This window comes from Sarcophilus harrisii, chromosome 3 (genome assembly GCF_902635505.1).
Source record: "Sarcophilus harrisii chromosome 3, mSarHar1.11, whole genome shotgun sequence".
In the NCBI taxonomy this organism is placed as follows: domain Eukaryota; kingdom Metazoa; phylum Chordata; class Mammalia; order Dasyuromorphia; family Dasyuridae; genus Sarcophilus; species Sarcophilus harrisii.
In genome coordinates, this window is record NC_045428.1 from 110735895 (window position 1) to 110762211 (window position 26317).

A 26317-nucleotide genomic window follows, 5' to 3' on the forward strand; every position below is an offset into this window, starting at 1 on the left:
AATATGTATGGTCATGCAAAGCAACTTCTCACATTGGCCATGTCAAAAAATCTATGTTTAATCTATATTTAATACTTCTGTCAGAAGGTGAATCATATTTAATATTTAATGCTTCTGTCAGAAGGTGAGTAGCATAGAACATCACTGTATCATCATCTGTAATCCTGATTGGTCAATGAATTTATTAGAGTTCTTAAAGCTCCCCAACTATCCCCCTCATTTTTCAAATTCCATGGACAGTAAATATCATTGGTATGATATAAGACCAGTATTCTTATATAATCATCCTATCTTGTGCAAAGTGACACTAAAAATTAGTAGAGAATCTGGGATGTCAACTTGATTCCTCTGACAGCAAATCCAGGGTTGTGTCCATCTCATTACGTTGAATTTCAGACTGAATATGAAAGCTTCAAATGTGAAGAATCAAAATCAGTGTAGATCTGATCCTTGCATTTTACAATTTAAGGAAAACAAAATTAAAATAGGATAGGAGAAAAAGAAGAATGATTTCATAAATTGCAAATATATATAGCAATGTCATTACAATATATAATATAACTCATTTAACAAGCAGAATAGTTTCATTCGAGTAGCCCTATATGGCATACTTAGTCATGTACTCACTTAATATTCTTACCTCCCATCATTTCTGAAATCCTTCATAGAATTTAGAACAGTGCCTGGCCTAGAGAATAAATACATTATGAATTAAATGGAATTTAGAGTATTAAGTAGAACAGTGGGTGTTAAGTAATCAATATTCTGCCACTGTGGTAGAAAGTCACTAAATTTTTACATCTTTTCTTTGAATAAAGTTAATAGCATTTAGAGTAGCTTATTTTACTTGGATGAATTGAAAATACAACAAACATTTCTTAAGTGCCTTCTGAATGCAAGGAAGGATACAGTCTTAGAGAAACAAAGACAAAAGTACAAAATAATCCCTGACCCTAAGAAGCTTAAACTTTGTGGGAAAGTGTGGGGAGATAAAGCAAGTAAATAGATAAAAACAAATTGAAAGTGCTTTAGAAGAGAGAGTCAATAGTTGGAGCCAATAAAGGAAAGCCTGTTGGATGAGGAAAAGCTGAATTGTGCCTTAAAGGGAATTAGGGGACCCACTAGGTGGAGGCAATAAGACCATATATACACAGATTATAACACGGGGTAAAATGGTTTGGGTTCAAAGAAAAAGTACAAAATGGTAAATTAAGCTGAGTAAATTACAAAAACAAAATTTAGACCTGGGAGGGACTTCAGCAATCATCCAATAACATCCAATGTTTAAAAATTTTAGAGTGACAAGGTAACAAATATGTACTTTTGTCCACAAGAAATAAGAAGTCACTGAAAGTCTGTAAGTATGAAATCTTGTATTTGGATCCTTAAGAAATTTAACTTGGAAACTAAATAAAGGGTTGGGAAGAGGTTGGATAAAGGAAGTGAGAAAAGGAAACTATTTCAATGGTGCAAATGGGAGGTGACAAGGGCTATGAAGAGGGCTCAACTTTACATTTTTTAATTCTTATATTGATGCTACTGCCTTTATTTGAAGAAACTTTCAATATTAAATCTCTCTCTCTCACACACACACACACACACACACACACACACACACACCATATCCCCTTTTCAATTTTTCTGGTTCTTAATTAAAATCATTAAGAGAGTGATGATCATAGGTACATTCTTATAAAGGTGTTCTATAATCCTTAGGCCTGATATTTTAAAAGAAATTTTATACACACACACACACACACACACACACACATAATGTATTTATTTATTTTCAAAAATATATGCAAAGGTAGTTTTCATCATTTATCCTTGTAAAATCTTGTGTTCCAAATTTTTCTCCTTCCCTCCCTACTCTCCCTCTTCCCTGCACAGAAAGTCATCTAATATAGATTAAATATGTGTAATTCTTCTAAACATAAAGAAAGTCTTGTTAAAAATTTTTAGAAATAAATATTTTTGGGGGGTTTCTTTCATGATGTCATAAGCTTTGGTTTTCTGTTTTCATCAGAATTTTAACATATAAAAATGAAATGAATTAATTTCCCATTTAGATACTAAATATAAAAACAATAATGAACAATTGATTTGGTTATTATATTTATAACTTTAAATACATATACTTACCTTAATTGAATTTATGTATGTCTCAAATAAAGGTTCTACTAATTTTTAATTTAAATGGAATAGCTAGATCTCAACATAATGGCTAATTTTAAAAAATGTTTCAACACATGCTGGTAGTGACATAATCTCTGAAAAAATATTAAAATTAAGGAATTTTTCTTGATCTAAGGTATATGAAATATATTTTATTTAAATATTTTAAAAAGATCTGAATGGAATTACTATTTCATACAAAATATTTTATTAAATATTAGTAATCATTTCTTTGGAAATTAACTCATTAATCTAATAACTACTTATAAAGCTGATGTCTAAAATGGTAGATATTTTAAAATGTTTATAATGAAAGGGAGCAATTAGGGTGGCACAGTGGATAGAGGGCTGGCCTTGGAGTCAGGAGCACTTGACTTCAAATGCAGCCTCAGACAATTGATAGTAGTATGATTCTAGGCAAGTCACTTAACTCTGTTTGTCTCAATTTCTTAATCTGTAAAATAAGCTGGAGAAAGAAAGGGCAAATTACTCTGATATCTGTTCCAAGAACACCAAATGGGTCATGAAGAGTCAGACACAATTGAAAAGAATGACTCAATAAACAATGTTAAATATATGTATACACACAAATATATACACACATATACACTATATATATATACACACACATACAAACACACATACACACATATGTATTTTCTCCAAAACATAATTAAAGAATATACTATATCCAGAGTAAATATATGTCATATATAATCTGTATATATCTATATACATGTGTGTGTATATATGTCATTTTATGTCATTTATATATAATCAATTTTTTTTCTTCCTAAAGTAAAATGTGAAATACTTGTGTTTGAAGAACTGGTGATAATTACTCCAAATGCAATATTTATGTTTTATTCTTCAACTATTACAAGACACTTCCTGCATTCAGTCTCTAAAGTAATCATAGCGGTGTGTGTATATACACACAAACATAAATGCTATATTTCTTGATCATACTATGAAATGCAAATACATACATTTATTATTGAAATTTTGTGTTAAAAGAAATCTCTTGTAAAATTCCTAATGATAGAATATAATTCACTCTTGTGATGATCAAAATAATCACCCTACAGAAGTCAAATATGATGTATATTCTTATATGTGATTTCATGTGTTACAAACAACTTAAAAATCTAAATACAGAATCAAATAAAAAAAGATGACACCATAGATCAATTCCCAAGTCCATTCTGAAATTAACAGAAAATGTCACTCTACCCATATAAGTAGACAAAATTTAAATGATCTCAGTAAGCATTTTTTTTGTTACATTGATTTTATGAATTGATGATGAAAAAAGAAACCCTTGCAGCTACTGACATTTTTAAATGTCCCCAATACTGGTCAATTCATGTTTCCCTTTGGAAATGAGGTTTTATTTCATACTTTAATTATTCAATGTTGAGTTAATATGTCAGTGTTGTGATATTAGAGCTTTGAATAATGAAATTAATTTGCATAACTTTTGTAACCCAGAGTCTTTAATGAAATTTAATTTGCATATTGGAGAACATCTAGGACTATTACTGAAATGTGATTTGTCTATATGCTTCTATGACCCATGAGAGGGACAAATTTGGAAGATTACAAGACACCAAATAGCAAACACTTAGTATACACTCATTTATCTATTTATATCTATGTCTATATATCTGTATTTATCTTTCTATCTGTATCTATATTTATCTATCTCTATCTTTAGCTATCTAACTATATTTATAGCTCCACTTTTCTCTTTCTATTTGTCTGTCTCTCAAACTCTCTTTTCTTTCCATTTATCGATCTCTATCTATTGATCAAATAGTCTGTGAGAGTACCCTTAGGAAAGATGAAAGATTCTGGAGCATTGGAAGCATCAGTTTACTTTGGTACTAAGCACACTAAAGAAGAGTGCAAAGGGCACACAGGAGTTGAACACTGTCTGTTATTACTTATTTACAAAACTTTTTAAATATTCCATTTTTTTCTTGAAAAATCTATAACTGCCACTAGAGGGCTCAGTAGAAGAATTGCTATAAGAAATTATGAAGGGCTGTTGAGATTAATAGTAAGTTTATAGTGGATCTGAGATAAAGGAATTATTTATGAAATTAACTTATGAAGTTGTGACTAGGGATCTGTTTGTACAGTTTATTTAGTATGTGATACTTGGAGGAGTCTGTAGACATAAAAAATTGGTTTGTTGTTTTTTAGATTTCAGTCACATCTGACTCTTCATGGATCTCCTTTTGGAGTTTTTTCAGAAAACAGACTGGAGCGGTTTCTCATACCCTTCTCCAACTTATTTCACATGAGGAACTTAAACAGGTTAAGTGACTTTTCCAGTGTAGCACAGCTAGGAAATGTCTGAAGCTAGGTTTAAATTCAGGAAGAAGTCTTCCTGAGTCCAGAACAATCACTTTATCCATTTCACCATGTAGCTGTCTATGAAAGATGATTATGCTTTAATAAAAATAGGATTCTAGTTCCTTGTTCCTTTAAATGAGCCTATAGGGCATTATGTGCAGAATATGAAAATATTTAGGATTCCTGTAAGGGATTTACAATGAAAGGTGACTTTTCCCCCTTCCCTATTATGTTTCAGGACATGGAAAAGAAATAGCTGGCATCCTTTAGTAATCATGACCCAGATATTTGTCCTAGGAAAGGTTTCAAAATGATAAACAAATACTTCATTTTTTATACCCTGTCAAAATCTGAAAATTGTGTTCCTTTTTAGTTACTATCTATAGGATCTTTGGAATGCATATATAAAAGTGCAAATTTACTTATTACAAAATAAATATCTATATGAAAAACATAGAGGCACACACATGCTGGACAAATATTACAAATAGATCAGTTCCATGATTGACATGTTTTTTTCTCACTTTATTTTTTCCTTTCATTTTCCTTTTTATCTCTTTCTTCTTTTACAACTGGGACTAGTATGGAAATATGCTTCACATAATTGCACATATATAGCCTTTATAGGAAGGGGGAGGGGAAAGAGGGAGGGAATCTTTACATTTAGTTGGGGGCAATCTTTACATGCTTTTTGAAGGTTAAAAGCTATTATTAAAAATTCAAAACAAATCAAAAGAATTTTTAAAATGAAAGCTAAAAATGTTTTTACCTATAATTAGGGAACTAATATAATATTAAAACTAATTATTCCCAGGTTCCCCATGATATAAAAGATACCTTTTTTACACATTAGCTTTCATTTTTTGGTGTTTGTAGAATTGTGGATCATGGAGTAGGAATTTAAGTTATAAATCCTCCTACCTACCCCAGCTCCACCCTTAGCAATTAAAAAGACATAAAGAAACTGAAATTCAGAATGATTAATTGACTTGACCAAGATAACTCAAGTAGTGAAAGCTAGAATGTATTGCCAGAAAAGGATAGTACCCTATTAATTAGCGAGACAGAGATAGAACCAATGGATAGATTGTGTAACAGTGATAAATATTCAAAAGATTTAGAGGAAGGCTCTAGGTATGTTAAATGAGCACAGAGGATTGATGAGAGTAATGGATAAAAGTATCCCAGAATGAGAAAGCATGGCTGGTTACCATCTGGACCCTTCAAGGAATCACTCACTCCTTTCTATGATATCCATATTTTTAGCTTTTATATTCTGCATAGAATCACATTTGGAGAAGTAAAAGACATTTTACAGACCATCTAGTCCCTCACTTCATAGATGAGCTAGCAAAACCTGAGACACCAAAAAAAAAAAAAAAAGGCTTTCTAAAATCAGGGTTTCTTCATAGATCCACAAATTTTACCAAACCATGCTGTTTTCACTGCTGTAACCAAGTCAATTGATTATCCCTAATTTCAGCTCTGTATAATATTTTCTGGGACACATCTTCTTGTCTCTTTCTGCCAGTTCATAGGCTTTACCCCACATACATCTTTTATTTGTGGAATCTGGAGTATGCTGCTTATTAATGAGCATAGTTTAAGGCCACACCCGAGGCATCCTTTAGCAACACTTTAGCTATGATAGAGAATAAACATTGTGTTATTGTTATATAAATTTTTCTTTTGGTTCTGCTCACTTCACACTATATTATTTCATTTAAGTCTTCCCAGATTTCTTTGAAATTGTTCCTTTAAACACATCTTATAACATGAATATTTTATTAGGTTTAATAACACAATTTGTTCAGCTACTTCCTATTTGATGGACATTTCCTTAATTTCCACTTATTTGCCCAAAACAATAATAGTTACTATAAGTACTTCTGTACATTCAGGAAATTTTCTTCTTTCCTTCTCAATTTGGATTATAGAACTCACTTTATTACTAGGTAAAACAGAATTGTATGCTCCATATTTATAATCAAACCTTCACTTTCCATAACTTTAACAATGTTCTCTAAACATTTTCCTTGTACAGAAACAGAAGGCTGTTTTCTAAAGATCTGTCCCATCTTAGCTGAAATTCTACTTTAATTCTTTTAACAAAATTTCTTTGTTGTACTCACTCTAATTTCTGAGTTGAGGAGACTTTTCCACTCGATCGGGATCACAGGCTTTTCCACTTAAATCAGGATCAGAGGCTTTTCTACTGAAATCAGGATCGGAGCTTTTCCACCAAAATCAGCTGAGGGTCCTGTCAGCCCCACGTTGGGCGTCAAAATGTGGTGGTTTTCTTGGAGGCAGCCTTAGTCTCAGTTGAAATAAATAATTACTCCAAAATCGCAGCCAGCTGGTAAAAATACAAACGTTTATTTCTCCTTCCAAATTAGCCCGGTTAGTTCAGAGACCTATCTCTCTGCTTGAGCTCCAAGAGATCTTGCAGCTTTGTCCTTGGCTTCTGCCTCTGCTTTCTTCAACCTCCAGCCAGCTCCAACTCGTGGCTTCTCAATCTCCAACTGAGGCGAATACCTTCCTGTATCTCCCAGAGTGCTCTATTTATGCTACTTCTCCTAGAGTGGGATTGTAGGAAATCTCCCAGCATGCTCTCTGAAATCTCCCAAACATGTGAACTCCATTGAGTTCTTAGATACTTATGAGCTCTCTAAAGGTGTGAACACAAGCATTGTTTCCATCAGTTGTACTTAGTACTTAGTTCAAGTTCTGGCCCAAAATAACTCTTTCTAAGATTAAATCAACTCTAATGGCTTAACACTTTGTAAAGATTCCAACACTGGGTCACTGGGTATATGCAACTTAATAATTTTAAAGATAAATTAAAAATTCCTTTTCAGATGACTAGACCAATTATAACTCCAATCAGTGCATTAGATGTATTTTTTCCACAACACCATCTACTTTTGTCCTTTTACTTTCTTTTGTTTACTTTGCCAATCTGATACATATGAGATAGAATTTCAGAGTTGCTTTAATCTACATTTCTCTAATTATCAGGATTGTAAAAACAAATAACTGTGAAAGGTTGTTGAATTCTGATGAATACAGTGACTTACTCAAGATTTCAAAGGAATTAATGAAGAGAAAAGTAAGTGAAGGTGACCTGCTATACCAGATCTAAAACTGTATTACAAAGCAGCGATCATCAAAACCATTTAGTACTGGCTAAGAAATAAAGAAATTGATCAGTGGAATAGGTCAATATTGGAAAAAATTATCCATGCATATGCTTTGTTTTTAAAAAAGTACATTGACCTACTAAATTTCCATAGTACCCTGATCAAGTTTGTTACTCAGTTCTTTGAAAAGGAGGTAATTTCTAAGTACAGAAATGAGAAATACATTTTTGGATATAATCAATATGAAAGATTTTTTTTTATTATACATATTCCTTATAAGATATAAGATATTATATTTATTACAAGATTTTCTCTCATTCTTTAAAAAACGTGAGAATTAGGAAGGAGAGAATAGATTTCTGTAAATTAAAAAAATAAAAATTTTAAGATACACATAAACATTCATATATAGAAATCTATGTATATGCAGGGTGAGAGAGACATAATATAACTTCTTCAATGCATAAACTACAAGAAGTTGTTTTATCACTCATAGCATAAAAGGAAGAAATAATGATAATGACTTTACTCTTCTGAACCCCAAGTATTGATTCCATAAGGATCACATCTTCATGTAATGTGCTGAGATCAATCAGCAACAAGCTAATGACTGTAGTGGTTCAAAGTACAGTGACCTCCCAAAACTATTCTGTCTACTCCAATTATATACTTGTTCTTGATTCTAACTTTTAAAATGTCATAGCACATATGTATTCATGATCTTTATCACTTAATGTTTCTATTCTACTGTCTCCTTTTTATGTGTATATTTATGTCATCATATTTCTCTGAGATTATTAAGGGTCAACATAGTCTTTATAGTTCTCTTTGTAGAGGAATCCAAGCATGAGAGAATCAATTAGATGCTTAATAAATAGTTTCTAATAAAATGATAAATATAAAATAAAATGAAAATCAAAATGACCCTCCTAAAAGTCACATCTATAGATAATCATTCATTAAAAAATATTTATTGAGCACTAATTATGTATAAAACGATATGGAACATAATAGGAAAAGAAAAGAATTATATAAGCAATATGTAGTAATAGTCTAGTATTAATGCAGCTTACAATTTAGTAAAAAGGGTGGTAAGTATAATTGAATCAATATAGCATAATGGATAGAGAGGGATCTTGAATTTAAAAAGACCTTAGGTGACACATAGTAATTCCTTTATCTAGGATAAATCATTTAACTTCTTTGTACTCTAGGCAAATCTTTAAGACTATAAGTTGAAGAGAAGATACTAGTCCACAATGGTAGAGGGAAAGTCCTCAATAGAAATTTCCCTAAATCTGTAAAATCACAGATACAATTCCTATTCCTATGTTTAATTAATATATGAATAAACATATTTATGTAATATGTATTACAAATCAGAATGTTATTACTAACCAAGCACAGTGACATCTACTTATGCTTCAAAAAATTAGTAGAAATTCAACAAGCAAATTGGAGAGGAAAAATATTTTATAATAGAGAATCGAATTACCAAAGGCAAGAGATAAAACAATACAGGGCATGTTCAATGGACATACCAGTTTGACTAGAAGGTAGAATTTATTGAAGAGAAAAAAATGAGATAAAACTAGAAAGTTTAGAAGATATTATATACTAATATATATATACATATACATATATATATATGTATGTATGTATGCATGCATGTATATATTTGCATATTATATACAATATTATATACAAGCAAAAAAAGAAAAGAAAAATATTATATACATGCATCTATTAGTTTTTAGATATTCCTAGATAAAGGCATCTTAGAATTACATTGCCAGGCAGAGCCAAGATGGCAGAGTAAAGGCACAAACTCACCTGAGTTGTCCTCCAAACCCTTCCAGCTTCCTTTAAATAATGACTCTAAACAAATTCTAGATGGACAGAATCCACAGAAAAGTCAGAGTTTAGAAAATTTTCCAGCCCCAGACAACTTAAGTCAGCAGGAAAAGTCTGTTGCACAAGGGTAAGAGAGAAACTCAGTTTAGTGAATACTGGGCCAGTGCATAACAGGCCCCAGCAAACTAGGAATAGATTTCAGGGTGACTGAATCAGTGGCAGTAGTGTGGGTTTCCAGACCTCGCAGACCACAGAAAGCAAGAATTTTGGGCAATGCGTCAGAAGATTTACAGGAATTACTTTGCTGGTACCAGAAGAAGGTCTGTGTTATGTTACCTATGCTTGGATCTGGGTCATAATCCTGTGACTTAGTCCCAGTGCAAGAAGCACTAGCACAGCATTGCTTGCAGGTGCAGGGGAAAAGGGACCCTGTTCACGATTTTAGTTTTGAAAAGATTGCAGTGCAGAGTCCAGGAGAGTAGTAAACATACCTCTGCTTATGTCATGTCAACTTGGAAGAACCAACAACTTATAGGTCCCCAGAATTACCTCAGAAAAGAGGTACACAAAAACCCTAAAATTTGAGATAATGCTCTCCCCACTTGGGAAGCAAAGACCATTTTAATAATGTTTAAAAATCAAGAAATACACTGGAAATTGAGCCAACAATATAAAAAAACCCCTAACTATAAAGAGTTACTATTGTGACAAGGGATGGCAAAATATACACTCAGAAAAAAAACAGCAAAGTCAAAACTTCTGCATCCAAAGCCTCCAAGAAAAACATGAATTGGCCTCAAGCAATGAAAGCTATGGAAGAGAATTTTAAAATTCCAGTAAGTGTGTTAGAGGAAAAATGGAGAGAAAAATGAGAGTGATATATGAAAATCATGAAAAAAAGAATCAACAGCTTGGTAAAAGAGACATAGAAAATACTGAATTAAATAATTTAAAATAAACACACAAATAAAGTAATAACTAATAATAATAAATTAATTAATAAAAACAATAGCCCAAATGATAAAAGAGGTCAAAAATACAACAAAGAAAAGAATGTTTGGAAAAGTAGAATTGGCCAAATGGAAAAGGAGGTATAAAGCTCCTTGAAGAAAATAATTTCTTAAAAGTTTAGAATTGGGCAAATGGAAATAAATGACTTTATGAGACATCAAGAAAAAATCAAACAAAATCAAAAGAATGAAAAAAAATAGAAGAAAATGTGATGTCTCATTGGGAAAAACAACTGACCTGGAAAACCTATTCTGGAGAGATAATTTATGAGTTACTGGAGTATCAGAAAGCGATAATCAAAAAAAAAAAATGCCTAGGTATCATCTTTTGAGAAATTATCAAGAAAACCTATCTTTTTATTCTGGAAACGGACAGTAAAATAGAAACTGAAAGAATTTACTCATCATCTCCTGAAAGAGTTTCCCAAATGAAAACTCTCAGAAACATAGCCAAATTCCAGGGCATCCAGGTCGAGAGAATACCACAAAAAGCCCACAAGAAACAATTCAAATATCATGCAATCAGTCAGGATAACACAACATTTAGCAATTTTTACACTAAAAGATCAAAGGACATGGTATATATTCTACATGTCAAAAGAGCTAGATTTACCATGAGCACAATTGAGTATAATACTTCAGATGCAAAATAGACATTCAATGAAAGGACTTTCAAGCATTCCTAATGAAGTGGCCAGAAATGAACATCTGACTTTCTAATACAAAACTCTAAGAGAAGCATAAAAATGTAAACAACAAAGGAAAATCATAAGCAACTTAATAAGATTAAATTGTTTACATTCCTGTATGGGAAGATGATACATGTAACTTCTAAGAACTTTCTTATTACAAAGTATACATGGACAGAAAGCAGATGTGAGTTGAATGTGATGGCACTATTACCTAAAAATATAAAATTAAGAGAACAGAAAGAAGAATGCATTGGAAGAAAAGAAAAGAGAGAGATGGAATGAGATAAATTTTCTGACATAAAAAAAAGATCTGAATGAGATTTTATACTGGTGAGGAAAATGGGGAAGTTGGGATGGAAGCACATGAACCTTACTCTTGGGAATTGCTTCAAAGAAAGATTAATTTGGTTAATTAAAAGATTAATCAAGAAATCTATCTTATCACATAAGAAAATAATAGGGGAATAGAATAAGAGAGGGAAGAGGGAGCTGATAGAAGCGATAGAAGTTTGGGAGAGGTAAAAGTCAGAAAAAATATTTTTGAGAATGTACAGGGTAAAAGGAGAAAGATGGAGACTTGGAAAGAGAGAGAGAGAGACAGAGAGAGAGAGAGAGAAAGAGAGAGAGAGAGAGAGAGAGAGAGAGAGAGAGAGAGAGAGAGAGAGAGAGAGAGAAGGATAAACTGTAGATAAATAGAATGACAGAAGAATGAAGGGAAACATATGGTTGGTAATCATTACTATGAAAAAATGCAGTGAGATTCTCTGATTAAGACTTTACTTCTCAAACTTACAGAAAAAGGATTCAAATTTATAAAAATAAGAGTCATTCCTTAATTGATAAATGCTCAAAGAATATGAACATTTAGTATGCAGGTGAAGTTATCAAATCTAACTTTAGTCATATTAAAACATGTTCCAAGCCTATTAAAACAACCTTGAGCTACTATTCCACATCTGTCAAATTAGCTCATATGACAAAAGAGAAAAATGAAAAATGTTGGAGAGAATGTGAGAAAACTGTAAACATTCCAGAAAGTCTTTACACATGTTTTCATGTTTTAAACACCATTTGGTGATGCAGATATTTTAATCTATAGTTTACAAATGTTCATATCTGTAACCAGTAAATGATTATTGACTTTTTTCTAAAAAATAGCTTATACCCCTAAAATGATATAGAGGAATGGGGAGGAAGAGAGACAGACAAACACACACATACATGTATTTATGCAGAGGAACAGAGACAGAGAGAGAGACACATTCATACACATACAGAGAAAAAGAGACACAGAGACAGAGATGGAGAGACAGAGATAGAATAAATTAATTTTCTGGCTTCCTTATATCAATATAGTAAAATATTTATATTAAATACCGTTCTCTATGCCTTCTGACTATTAACTCTATTGCATAGTTTTCTGAATTTTTTCCTGCCTGCCTTAATGCCAATATCAGTGAATTAACAATAAGATTTAATAACTCATGTATCTCTCAAATTTTGATTAGGAAGATTCCATATGACCGTTATTACTGATATATATATGTATATATTATGCTTTATATATTAGCAATTTTTGTAACTACATATTTTCAAATAACTTCACATTTTCAGTTATATTTGTTAAGATATTATCTGTTAGTTATGAAACTAATGTAATACATGTATGTCACTTCCAACTTAATACATTTTTAAAAAAATTTAAAACATAAGCTTACTCCCTGCCTTTTCATGATGTAATTATGGCCCTGGGTTGTTTTAGATTATGCTGGGAAAGTATGGAACTTTAAGTCTTTAAAGTTTAAAGTGTTTATAGGTTTTACAACACTGAAATATGGCCCCAGTAATGACTACTTTCTGGAATTTACCAAGTTATGTAGACAAAGATGCTTATCATTAGGGTATAATTTTTATCTGTTCATGAAAATCCTTGAAATAAGAAATAATACAACATAATCTTTAATTTTCTATTTCTCCCTTTTTAATTTCTGCACCAAAAGTATCAAAGTAGTAGAAAAGGGAGTAAGTGGTTTGATGAATCACTGTTTTTAGACCATGCACAAATATTAATGTAAATATTGTTTTAAATGTGAAATCATTGTCCAATGACCAGTGAGTTGACAATCTCCAAGCAAAACAGTTTCAGTTTCCTCATCTGTAAAATGAGAAGTTGTCAATGAAGACTTTTATAACTCTAATATCCTATCTTTTGATCCTATCTTTTTGATCAAAAGCTTGTAAAAAAGGAGGACCTATACTCTCTAGTATACAACAACAATGGATCACAGAAAAATATAACAGCTGTCAGAGTTCATTTTATCAGATATCTAAATGTGAGAAACATTATTTTAATGTACTTTTGGTCATCTTGCTTTACAATATTGATGATAAGCAAAAAATAAAAATTGCAACCATAATTGCATCTTATATTATTGACAAAATTAGATAAAATTGAATAAATGAGAAGGCAATAGGAAAATTCTGTGAAGAACTCGATATGATTCTGCAAGTCAAAAACAATATGCTTTAATACTCAGTGACTTTATTGTAAAAGTTGTGTCCAAGTGAAAAAGACATAATATTGAAAATGCAACCCATGATAAGGGAACAAAAGAGGCTAAAACTTGTAGAGGATAGAAAAAATTTTATAACTAAATATAGGTTCATATCTATATATTTTATCAAAACTTTAGATAATATTTTAAATCAAAATCTATTTATATATTGAATATTTTCTTCTAGAAGAGTCAAGGAGTTTTGTACATCACAATCATTAAATAAAATAATGAAGATGAATTTGCCCATATTTTAACAACTGTTTGTGAACAATAGAACCAAAAACACACAATGGCAGGCATTATCAATATTTTATAATGTTTTATCATTGTAAACAAGTCATCATTAAAATGACACCAAGATATTTTATAAAACTATTTAACCAACAGACATTTGTTCTCTTTGCAAAGTGGGGAGATATAAGAGCAAAGGACCATCCTGATTTCTCTCTTAAACTCACAAAATCTTTGACAAATCTAGCTATGTTTCATCATTTTTCCCTGTCATAGACTGTTATGGGCCAGAACTTGAAACAAGGTGCTAATTCAGTGGAAGTGATAGAGACAATGGTTGTTTAGCATGGTGCTTAACAGTTCTCTAGTTCAATACATGTACTTGGTACTTACTATAATTCCACAAGATTAACACTTTTAAGAGAGCATATATAAGCTAGGAGCCTCAACCAGGATTCAGTCCAGGAGATTCAGAAGCCAGAGAAGGCAGGTGGGAGCAGAAGCTCTTGGAACCAAGGAGAGAGATAGACCTCCAGAAAAACTAGCCGAGCCCCAAGTGAAGGACACAAGACTTTGAAAGAGACAATAAAGGATTTGGACTTTAACTCCTGGCTGCATTTGGAGCAATTTACTGAACTGAAACTAATGCTGCCTCCAGAGACCCCAAGAAAAGCCCAACAAGAGAAAATGACATTTTCGAGAAGAATATTACAATAGACTACTAGTAGAAGGTTATATGTAATATCCCGACATAAAACAATGAAAAATGGTATGAAAGAGAAAATTGCAGAAAGCCTCAATGATGTCATACTACCTGAAGAAAATTCAGGGATAAAACTCAAAGAAAAGTAATGAATGAAAATGGAAGAAAAAAAAATCTGTCAACAGTTTTCTAAGAAAATATTTTCCCCCATCAATGGCAATGTTCACAGTATTCCATTCTCTGGGGAAATTAGAAATGGCTATAAAGAAAACAAGGAAAAGAATAGCTAGTCAACCCCTAAGTACTACTCTTACAACTACCATTATTCTTACTACTACCACCATCATCACCATCAATCACCACCACTACCACTACTACTTCTACTTCTACTACTATTACTATCAATGATAATAGGACTATGCAATAATTAGCATTTGTTCAGTGCTTCAGAGTTTGCATAACACTTTATATGTTACCTTATTTGACTAAGGTGGCTCTGTTGATAGAATATCTGGCTTGGAGTCAGAAAGATATGAGTTCAAACCTAGTTTCAGATACTTATGAGTTGTGGGAGCCCAGGCAAGTTATTCAATTTCTATTTGCCTTGAAATAGCAAAACACTCCAGTATTTTTGCCAAGAAAACATGGTGGACTGTATGGTCCATAGAGCTGCCAAAAGTTGGACATGACTGAATGACTGAATAACTGAACAAAATAATCCTAAAAGATAAATGCCATTCTTATGTGATTGCCTCAACAACAACCACAACAAAACAACTTGAGTTGATTGCTGGAGGAGGATGCTGAGGAAATAGTGTGTGAGTTATATTTTTAGAAGATCCAACAATCATGTTTATTCTGTGATTCTATGTGATATGCTAGCAGAAAGAAGATACCTATTTTTGCCTGTAACAGGAAAGCAAACAAAAAACTTGCCCAGAGGAATCCTATCTTTTTGATCAAAAGCTTGTAAAAAAGGAGGACCTATACTCTCTAGTATACAAATACAAGGATTTTGTATTGTCAGCTAAAGATTGGCCCTACTGAATATGAGTCATACTTAAGAGATAAAGGCTCATGAGTTCTTTTTTAAGTACTGCTAAGAGTAGCCCTTTACAATGGTTATAAAACTATGAGTACTTTTTCATTCAGCAGTGTCACTAGTGTATCTGTATTCCAAAGAGATCATAAAGGATGGAAAAGGACTCTCATGTGCGCAAAAATGTGTGCAGTAGTTTTTTGTGTTTGTTTATTTTTTTTATTTTTTTATTTTTTGTAGTGGCAAGGAACTGGAAATTGAGTGGCTAATTATCAATTGTGAAATGGCTGAATAAGTGGTATATGAATATAATGGAATATTATTGTTCCATAAGAAATGATGAGCAGGCTGATTTCATAAAAGTACTGGAGAGACTTACATAAACTATGTGAAGTGAACAGAATAAGGAAAACATCGTACACGAGAACAGCAAGATTATATGATGAATAAATATAGTACACTTAGCTCTTTTCAGTAATGCAGGAATCCAAGGCAATTTCAAAAGTTTTTTTGGGAAAAAAAAAAAAATAACACATCCAGAGATAGAACTATAAAGACTTAATGTGAATCGAAGCCTAGTATTTTCAACCATTTTGTTTGTTTGTTTGCTTTTGCTTTCTTATGTTTTCCCCCTTTTGATCTGATTTTTCTTACACAATATGAAAACTATGGAGATATGTTTTAAAGTATTGGATATGTATAACTGATTGCTTGCTAGCTTGAGGAGGAGAAAAGTAGGGGAGAAGGAGAAAAAATTATACAAAAAAACTTGCAAAACTGAATCTTTACTTGTATTTGAAAAAGTAAAATAATATTGAGAGAAAAGAGAGTAACCTTTTACAAAAAACACTTTTTTTAATCTCCTGGGTTTGAAGTATCTTCTCTATTACCTGAAAATCTTTGGTTTTAAAGAGTGGATTGTATATATTGATTTTATTGAGACAAAACTATGCACTTATTTGTTATTACAATGTATTGTTAATTATTTTATTATTTTATGCAAATAGCAAAAAATAATTTAGTAGCATATTTGTTTCACTACTATGGTTATTTGCTCCATGGCATTGATATTAAAAGATTTAGACTCAAAAAATAATAAGTTCAGTGAAAATGCAAGATTTGTCAAAGATGAGGACTTGAAAGCCCATTTCTGTTTGGGTAAATGAACAATATTCGATACTTCCTAGATAACTTTGGTATAAAACATGGATCTCAAAGAAAAAAAGTGATAAATTTCATTGCAGGCAGCAGGTGGTGTGACAGATAGAGTTTTGACACTAAAGTTAGAAAGGTCCGAGTTAAAATTCAGTCTTAGACATTTCCTATGATTCTGGGCAATAGACCAAACCTATAGTTCCTTCAATTGTAAAATGGAGGGAAGAAAAGCACTTATCTTATGGGGTTCTTTTGAGGATTATTAGAATAATATTTGTAAAAAGCCCTTAGCAAAGTGTTTGATCCATAGTCAGCACTATATAAATGCTATTCTGTTCACTTGATGCATCCAAAGAAAAAAAGAGATTCTAAGATTGTTTTAGCCCTTCTTCCTAGGTAGGGGTGGGGAATGAATCTGACATCTAGAATGAACAAAGGAACACCCATATCTTGCTCTTTCTCCTGAGCATAGAAGTACTTAACTCTGAATAGGATCAAGATAACGGTACTGAAATATTTTAAAATGACATTGGTAAAAAACTGTTGAGAAAACTGGAAAACAGTATGGCAAAGACTGGTCATGGACCAGTATTCCCACTCCATTTACCAAGATAAGGTCAAAATGGATGCATGACCAATATCTAAAGTGAGATTTTATAAGAGAACCAGAACATGGAGCATATTACTTATTAGATTTATGGATAAATGAGCAATGTATGAATAAACAAGGGTTAGAGAGTATATAAGATATAAAATAAAAAATTTTAATTACAATAAATTGAAAACTTTTTGTACAAATGAATCAAATATAGCTAAGATGTGAAGGAAAGCAGTTAATTGGGAGAGGAGAAATTTAAGGTCAGTTTATCTTTTATTTTAAAGAGTGTGTGTGTGTATAGATAAGTTCATATATATGTATGTATGGTATATATATATGTGTGTGTGTGTGTGTGTGTGTGTGTGTATGTGTGTGTGTGTATGTGTCAAAACTATAAGAATATTAATCACTCCCCAATGGATAAAAGGTAAAATCTTATAAACAGGAAGTTTTCCAATGAAGAAATAAAAAAAATATTGTCATATAAAATATTCTAAATAATTATTGACCAGAGAACTTCAGAGTAAAAATAATCTTGAGAATCTTTATACCTACCAGCTTGAATGATAGAAGGGGAAAGTGACAAATGTTAAAGAGGATGTGGAAAAATTAGGTTATTAATACATTGTTGATGAAATTTTTTTTAATAGCCTTTTATTTACAGGATATATGGATGGGTAATTTTACAGCATTAACAATTGCCAAACCTCTTGTTCCAATTTGTTGATGAAATTTAAAACGTTCCAACCATTTTAGAGAGAAACATAAAATTATGAACAAAAATTATTAAACTATCTATATACTTTGATCCAATAATACCACTACTTGGTCTATTTTAAAAGATAATTAGGAATAAATGAAAAGAACTTACATATTTTAAAATGTTTGTAGCAGTCCTCTTGATGGTGGCAAGGAATTGAAAACTGCTGAGACACCCATCATCTGGGGAGTAGCTAAACAAGTTGTAGTATGAGTTTGATGGAATACTATTGTGTTATAAAAGAAATGATAGGCTCATTGATTTTAAAGAAACATGGAAATATATGCACAAAATAATGAAGAGTCAAATGAGCAGAACTAATTGTATACAAGACCAGTGATACCATCTAAGAATGAATTTGAATGAGTAAGTTATCTTATTTTACCCGAATTTACTCAAATTAACCATAAAGAACATAGTAAGAAAAATACTATCTATATTCAGAGAAAGAACTGAAAAGTAGAACTATATATAGAATAATTTTACATAAACACACAGTCTGTCTGTCTGTCTGTCTATATATCTACATACCTATCTATTTATTCATTTATGTCTGATAGTAGCTATCTGAAGGATGGTGGAAAGGGAAGAAAAAGAAAAATTTACACCAAAAATATATTGCTTATTTGAAAGGAATAGGAATTTGTGCATAGTAGATTTACAGCTGCATGTACAAACATCTTTTTTTATCATAAGAAGTTATAGAAATGCTTGATTTATTCTATAAATTTTTAAACTGACATTGAAGCACATAGGTGAATCTCAGCTCCCAAGACCTTGACAATGAAGTATAAACTTTGCCTGGTGCTATTGACCTAAAAAAGTCTTGACTATGGAGCTAGTGATAGATTATATGTCTCTTGCCCTAAAACTTGTTTACTCAGTTTTGTAGAACACACCAACAGGTTTCCCTCTGTAAATAATTTTTGAGGCCACAGAAACTTTTAAAAGCTATTTGCTAATTTGCAATATGTATCAGTGGAAGGAACAAACAACTAAAGAAATAATAGAGTTTGAGTTTCATTAATAATAATAAAAAGTCCAATCCAAATAAATTGGTAAATGCACACATTTATACACACACACACACACACACACACACACACACACACACGAGTCTGAGCTCATGACTATAGAAGACAACTATTTCCAAAATATACTTGGACATTCAATCCACCATATGCCAGTTTTACCCCTTCAGGTATGATTAGGTACTTATATCATTACATTATGTAGAATTGTTTCCCCAGTCCCCTAAATTGTGGGTCAATTAGTTTCTCTGTCTCTTCAGAATATTTCCTTCAAATCTCTCTAATAGTTAAAGAATGATACTTATATTTTGTTGTTGTTCTGTCATTCAGTCATGTCTGATTCTTTGTGATCCCATGGAGCAGAGCTTTCTGGCTAAGGTAATGATCATTGCTTTCGTGGCACTGTCTATCCAACCCATCCTTTACCATCTCTGTTCCCTTTTGCCTTCAATCTTCCCAACATCATGATCTTTTCTAATGTGCCTTTTCATAATATGACCAAAGTGTTTAAGCTTCATTATTTGATCTTCCAGTAAATAAAGAGGGTTAATTTCTTTAAGTATTATCTAATTCGATGTCCTTGCTATTTAAGGGACTCTCAAAAGTCTTCCTGCATCACAATTTGAAGATGTTGATTCTGAAGTACTCAGCTTTCAGTATAGTCCAAATTTCAGCGACATACAAAGCTACTAAAAAGCAAAATCATAGCTTTGACTATACAGACCTTTGTAGCAAAGTGATGTTTCTGCTTTATAGAATGCTCTCCAGATATGCCATAGCTTTTCTTCCAAGGAGCAATCATTTTTTTAACTTCATGGCTACAGTCACTATCTGCAGTGATCTTTGATCCCAAGAATACAAAATCTGACACTGTTCTCATATCTTCTCCCTCTATGTGCCAGGAAATATCAGGACCAGTTGCCAAGATCTTAGTGTTTTTGATGTTAAACTTCAAACCAGCTTTTATACTCATTTTTTTATCCCCATCTTTTTTACTTTTGCCATTATAATGGAATTTTCTGTATATCTGAAATTGTTCATTTTTCTCCTATCAACATTAATTCCCTCTTTTGATTCATCCACTCTGGCAAATGTCATGATGCACTCTGCATATAAGTTAAATGAACAAGGTGACAGCATAGAGTCTTTTTCTACTTTTTCAATCTTAAAAGAATCAGTAGTTTCATGTTTGGTTCGAACTCTGGCTTTATATCATGGTTCCTTAGGAGACAAGTATGATGATCTTATACTTTCATCTCTTTGAAGACTGACTATATATTTCCAATGAAATTTTAAGTTTATACGTATATTTACAACAAAACTATATAAAAATATAAAAATGATAGAGTTTGTTTATATTGTCATTTAAGAATTAAAATATTCTATATGTCAGATGTAGGTTAAATTTGAATTTTTCCATACTGTGGTGATATAATGAAAACTATCATTTGTGCCTCCCCCACCCAGGCCATAGTGCTGAGTAAATAGCTTTCAGTAATAATTCAAAAGATCTTTTTATAAGAAAATATTTGTCATTTACAAATTGATCACAGTTGGAATGTCAGCTGACTAACGACTGTTTATTGAGGGGTTTAGTTTTGTAGATCTTTATTTTGTTGTTTTTTTGTTTTGTTTTGCTGAGGCAATTGGGGTTAAGTGAGTTGCCCAGGGTCACACAACTAGGAAGTGTTAAGTATCTGAGGCCAGATTTGAACTCAGGTCTTCTTGACTTCAGGATTGGTGCCCTATCCACAGCACCAACTAGCTAACCCTCCAAAAGCTTTGGGTACCTCCAAAAGTACATACACACACATTAGCATTGAATTTTATTAAATAGATTTAACCATTCAGTGTTAGATATAGAAGAGAATGTATCAAGGAATGTAATCATGGAAAAGCAGATACTTTTCCCCACTCTCCAAAAAATATATATATAAAATCAAAGAAAAAAAAATAAAGACAATGATGTTTCTAATGAAGGATAATTTGCAGTTTAATATAGAGATTAAAAAAAGGAAAAAAAATCAATGTTAAATTTCTCAATAAGGTAAATTTCTCATAGATTAAGATGGGAAAATATTATTCTTTAAAATATTTATTTAATACCTTGTTTTCATCACATTTCATGCTTTGATAAAGATGCACACAGCAAAGAACTTGGGCCTAGAGCCCATAGTTGTTCTTGCTTCTGAGACTTTTGATACACCTTGACTTCTTTATCATGGGGGACAGAGCTTTGACTTTAAAAATGAATGGCATAAACAAAAAAAAAATTATAGATACAAATTAAAGAACACATAGACTTTCTTAGCATTAAAAATATATATATTTTTTTGCTTTCAATGAACTTGAAATTTTTATCCTCATTAAAAAAGAATAAAATTAATGATACTATATGAAATATAATTCATTAAGGATTATAGAAATTTAAAAATATTGGTCAAATATTGCAACATGATCTTATAATATGTCAAAGGGTATCAAAGGTGAGGAAAAAATGTCTAAGAAATGAGGGTATGCATGATCTCACCTGACTTCAACTTATGTAATGTAAGCATCTCAAGGTTGGAGGCAGCAGAGAACAAAAAGAAAAAGAAAAAATATCTATTTCAAAGGAATAGAAAATTGTACAGAGTAGATTTGTAGTTTCATGTACAATCATTTTTCTTTAATTTTACTATGTTTATGGAAATGATTGTTTTATTCCATAAATTAAAAAGAAAGAAAATTTGTGGCTAGTAGTTATGGTTGTATATCCCCTTACTTCCTTTTCTAAGCCTTTTGAGTTGGAACATTTTGAACTACAACAGAGCTAATGTCAACTTGATCCCCACATTAAGACCACTATCAATATGACAATATCCCAGGAGAGCAGTGAAGAGTGCAACAGGATGATTAAAGGGGTAAAATAAATTGGAGTGGGAATGTAGCATTTCACAGTTCCACCAACAATGTATTGGAGTTCAGTTTTCCAATGTCCCCACCAACATTTATCGTTATATTTTCCTGTCATCTTACCCAATTTGAGAGATGTGAAGTGTGAAGTACACACAGTTGAGATAGTTATATTTTCAACCTGGGTAGGACAAGAAAGTCTAGTCAAAACAAATCCAAACAAACCACAGCACACATGGGCTATATTGGAGAACTGATCTGAAAGAGTGCAGCAAAAAAAAAGACCTATTTAGTTTAATTACTGAAAAACATAAAAGGCTAAAGTTTATCATGTAAATTCATAATTTTCAATATTTTATCTCATTTCAGGAATGCTGTATAACACTATAAAATCAAAAACTAATATGTGCCATGATGAAAACAATAGATTTCGTAAGTAATACAAGTAAAGCAATGATGCCCACTTTGCCTGTTTCCATATAGTATCCTGAAAATGATAATGGTTGATGATGATAACATCTTAAGGTTTGAAAAGTACAATATATATTACCTCATTTGATCCTCACAAGCACCCTATAGTTACTCTGTTTCAGAAAATGCCAGTAATAACATGAGGAAGAAATTAAAGGCATTAAATAAAAGCAAAGAGATAAAAATTATACCTATTTTTGATGGCATGGAGGTTTATTTAGAAAGCACTGGGAATCAGCAAAAAATTAATCAAGATGACAGTTTCAGCAAATTTTTAGCCTATAAAATTTATCGGCAAAGAGGAATAATATTTTTAGACATCAAGTTATATTATAGGGGCTGGAAACAAGATACCAGAGAGCAGATAGGTTTTTGTCTGAGCTCCTGGCTTCCCTCAGATTAACAGCAGATCAAGCCTCTGAACTGGTTTTTGGAGTGACATGACCACAAATATTTGCAGTGTAACAAATTTCCAGTAGAAGATATTTTGGAAGAATTTCAGAAAATGTCTGTTGAAATCAGATACAGGGGGAGGCAGCTGAGTCCAGGTGCAGCAGGGACCCAGAGTGGATCAGCAGACTAGCTGTGAGACTTCCAATACCAACTTGCAGAAGGCAAATAGTGAGCCCCTGAACCCCAGCATAAGGTGGGACGTGGCCATTCCTACCCAGAACCAGAAGAAAGTGACCAACACTGACCCCAAGGCAGCATGAAGCTGCTGTCTCCTTCAGAGAAAGTTTGGGACAATCTCCCCTTTGCCCTAACAGCAGACCTCAACCTTTAAAGATGAAGAAAAAATCACAAAGAGTTCTGAACATAGATAACTTTTATGGAGAAAAATAAATGATCTTAATCCCTGAGGACACTGAAAGCACATCACATATGACGCCCTAACGGGTGATATGACTTGATCCCCATCTCACAAGGCTCTCTTGGAAGAATTCAAAAAGGATATTAAAAGAGAGAATGAAGAAAAATGGGGAAAGAAAATGAGAACTTTTCAGGAGAGTTTGGAAAAGGAAGAAAACTTAAAAATATTTAGAAAAATGGAAAAAAAAAACTTTATAAGTCCTTACAAAATAGATTAGACAAAATGAAAAAAGAAACCAACTCAATGAAAAAACAGAATGTATGAAATGGAAAAAAAATAACAAAAACAAAAAATACTTTTTTAAAAGTTCAATTGGGCAAATGCAAAAGAAAATAAAAGTTAACTGAAAAATTAGAAGTGAACAAATGGAAGTGAATTGCACAATGAGACATCAAGAATAAAACAACCCCCCAAAAAAGAAAAAAACAGAAGAAAATGTAAAATACCTTATTGGGAAAGAAACTGACCTGGAAAATAGATGCAGAAGAGGAAATCTAAATATTATTGTATTTCCTGAAAACCATGATGAAAAAAGTGCATAGACGATATCTTTCAGGAAATCAAGAAAACCTTTCCTGACGTCCTAAAACCAGAGCCACTGAAAGAAATGATCACTTCCTGAAAGAGATCTCAAAGAAAACTCAAGGAATTTAATAGCTAAATTCCAAAATTATCAAATCAAGAACCACAATCAAGATTACTAAGGACTGAGCAGCTTCCACTTTAAAGTGCTGAAGGGCCTAGAACAAGACATCCCAAAAGGCAAAGGAATTTGGACAGCAGCCAAGATTCAACTATACAGCAAAATTAAGCATTATCTTTCAGGGGAAAAGGACATTCAACAAAATAGGTAAATTTCATTTATTTCTGGGGAAAAGACCAGAGCTGAACAGAGAATTTAATCTTCAAATATAGAACTCAAGAGAAGCATAAAAAGATAAAGGGAAAGGAAAAAAAAATAACTGTTTTTTTTAAAAGTTAAAAAATTTATATCGCTATATGGGAAGATTATATGTTTAACTCTTGAGAACTATATCTCTGTCATGGGTATACTTAGAGGGTGTAGATATAATTTGATTTTATTGCAATGATATAAAAAAGAAATCAGAAGTGGAAAGGGGATTGTACTGAAAGAGGAAAGGGAAGGCAAAATGGGGAAAATTACATCTCATGAAGAAGCAAAAAATATTTATTACAATTGAGGGAAAGAAGCGAAGGCAATGAGCGTTATGTGAACCTTATTCTCACCGCATTTGGCTCAAAGAGAGAATATTAGACATTTTTAGCATCATATAGAATCTTGCCTCACCCTATAAGGAAGTAGGAAAGGAAAGGGGGAGGCTAATAGAAGGGAGAAGAGAAGTAGAGGGGGAAAGGGATAATAAAGGGAGAAGCTATAAAAAGGAGGGTTGTTTGAGGAAGGCATTGGTCAGAAGTAAAACACTGGAGAGGAAGGAAAGGAGGAAAGGGAAAAGTATAAGAAGGAAAATAAGATGGTGGGAAATACAAAGTTAATAATTTTAAATGTGAATGTGAGTGAGATGAATTTTCTCATAAAACAGAAGATACCAGACAGATTAAAAGTCAGAAACCCACAATATATTGTTTACAAGAAACACATTTAAAGCAGAGTGATACATTCAGTGTAAAGGTAAAAGGGCTGGAGCAGAATCTATTTGTTTCAACAGAAGTTAAACAACAACAACAACAACAACAACAACAAAAACAGGGGAAGTGATCCTGATCACAGGTCAAGCAAAAGCAAAAATAGATCTAATTAAAACAGATTAGGAAGTAAACTACCTTTTGCTAAATAATTCCATAGATAATGAAGCATTATCAGCATTAATTGATATAGCATCCAAATTTCTACATGTTAAGAGAGCTGCAAGAAATAGACAGAAAAATTATACTAGTGGGGGATCTCAAACTTGCTCTCTCAGGACTAGATAAATCAAACCACAAAATAAAGAAAGAAGTAGAGAGAATTTTAGAAAAGTTAGGTATAATAGGGAAGAATTGAGATAACTGAATACATACATGAATAAACTGAATAAAGACAGAAAAGAAAATAGTTTTTTTTTTCTCAGCAGTGCATATAATCTACACCAAAATTGAGTATAGATTAAAGCATAAAAACCTCAGAAAGGCAGAAAAATTGCATCCATCTTTTTGAGATCATGATGCAATAAAAATTACATATGATAAAGGGCCAATTCAGTTTCAGTGGTTTTGTGATGAAGAGATCCATTTGCACCCAGAGAGAGCCATTTGTACTTACTATGTAAGTGAATGTGGATCACAATACAATATTTTCACCCTTTTTGTTGTTGTTTCCTTGTATTTTGTTTTCTTTCTCTTTTTTCATTTTTATGTGATTTTTCTTGTGCAGCATGATATTTGTAGAAATATTTATAAAAGAAAAAGAATTGCACATGTTTAACATATATTGGATTATTTGCTTTCTAGGGGAGGAGATCGGGGAACAAAGTGGAAAATTTGGAACACAGGTCTTTCAAGGATGAATGTTAAAAATTATCCATGCATATATTTTGAAAATTTAAAAGCTTTAATAAAAAAGAAAAAAAAAAGAAAGGACTGGGGAAAAATAGATCAAAAATTAATTGAAAATTAAATAATCTAATCCTAAAGAATGAGTAGATGAAACAACAATATAGATGCAATTGATTATTTCATCCAAGAGAAGGACAATAATGAGACAATATACCAAAAGTTATGAGATGCAGCCAAAGCTGTTCTTAAGGCAAGTTTT

At 31.9% G+C, this 26317-nt stretch overlaps 1 protein-coding gene across 1 annotated transcript in view; it reads right to left on the reverse strand.

Annotated features, from left to right (window-relative positions):
• Nucleotides 1–26317, reverse strand: part of KLHL1 (kelch like family member 1) — a 553989-nt gene that overhangs the window by 423616 nt on the left and 104056 nt on the right. The window lies entirely within an intron of this gene.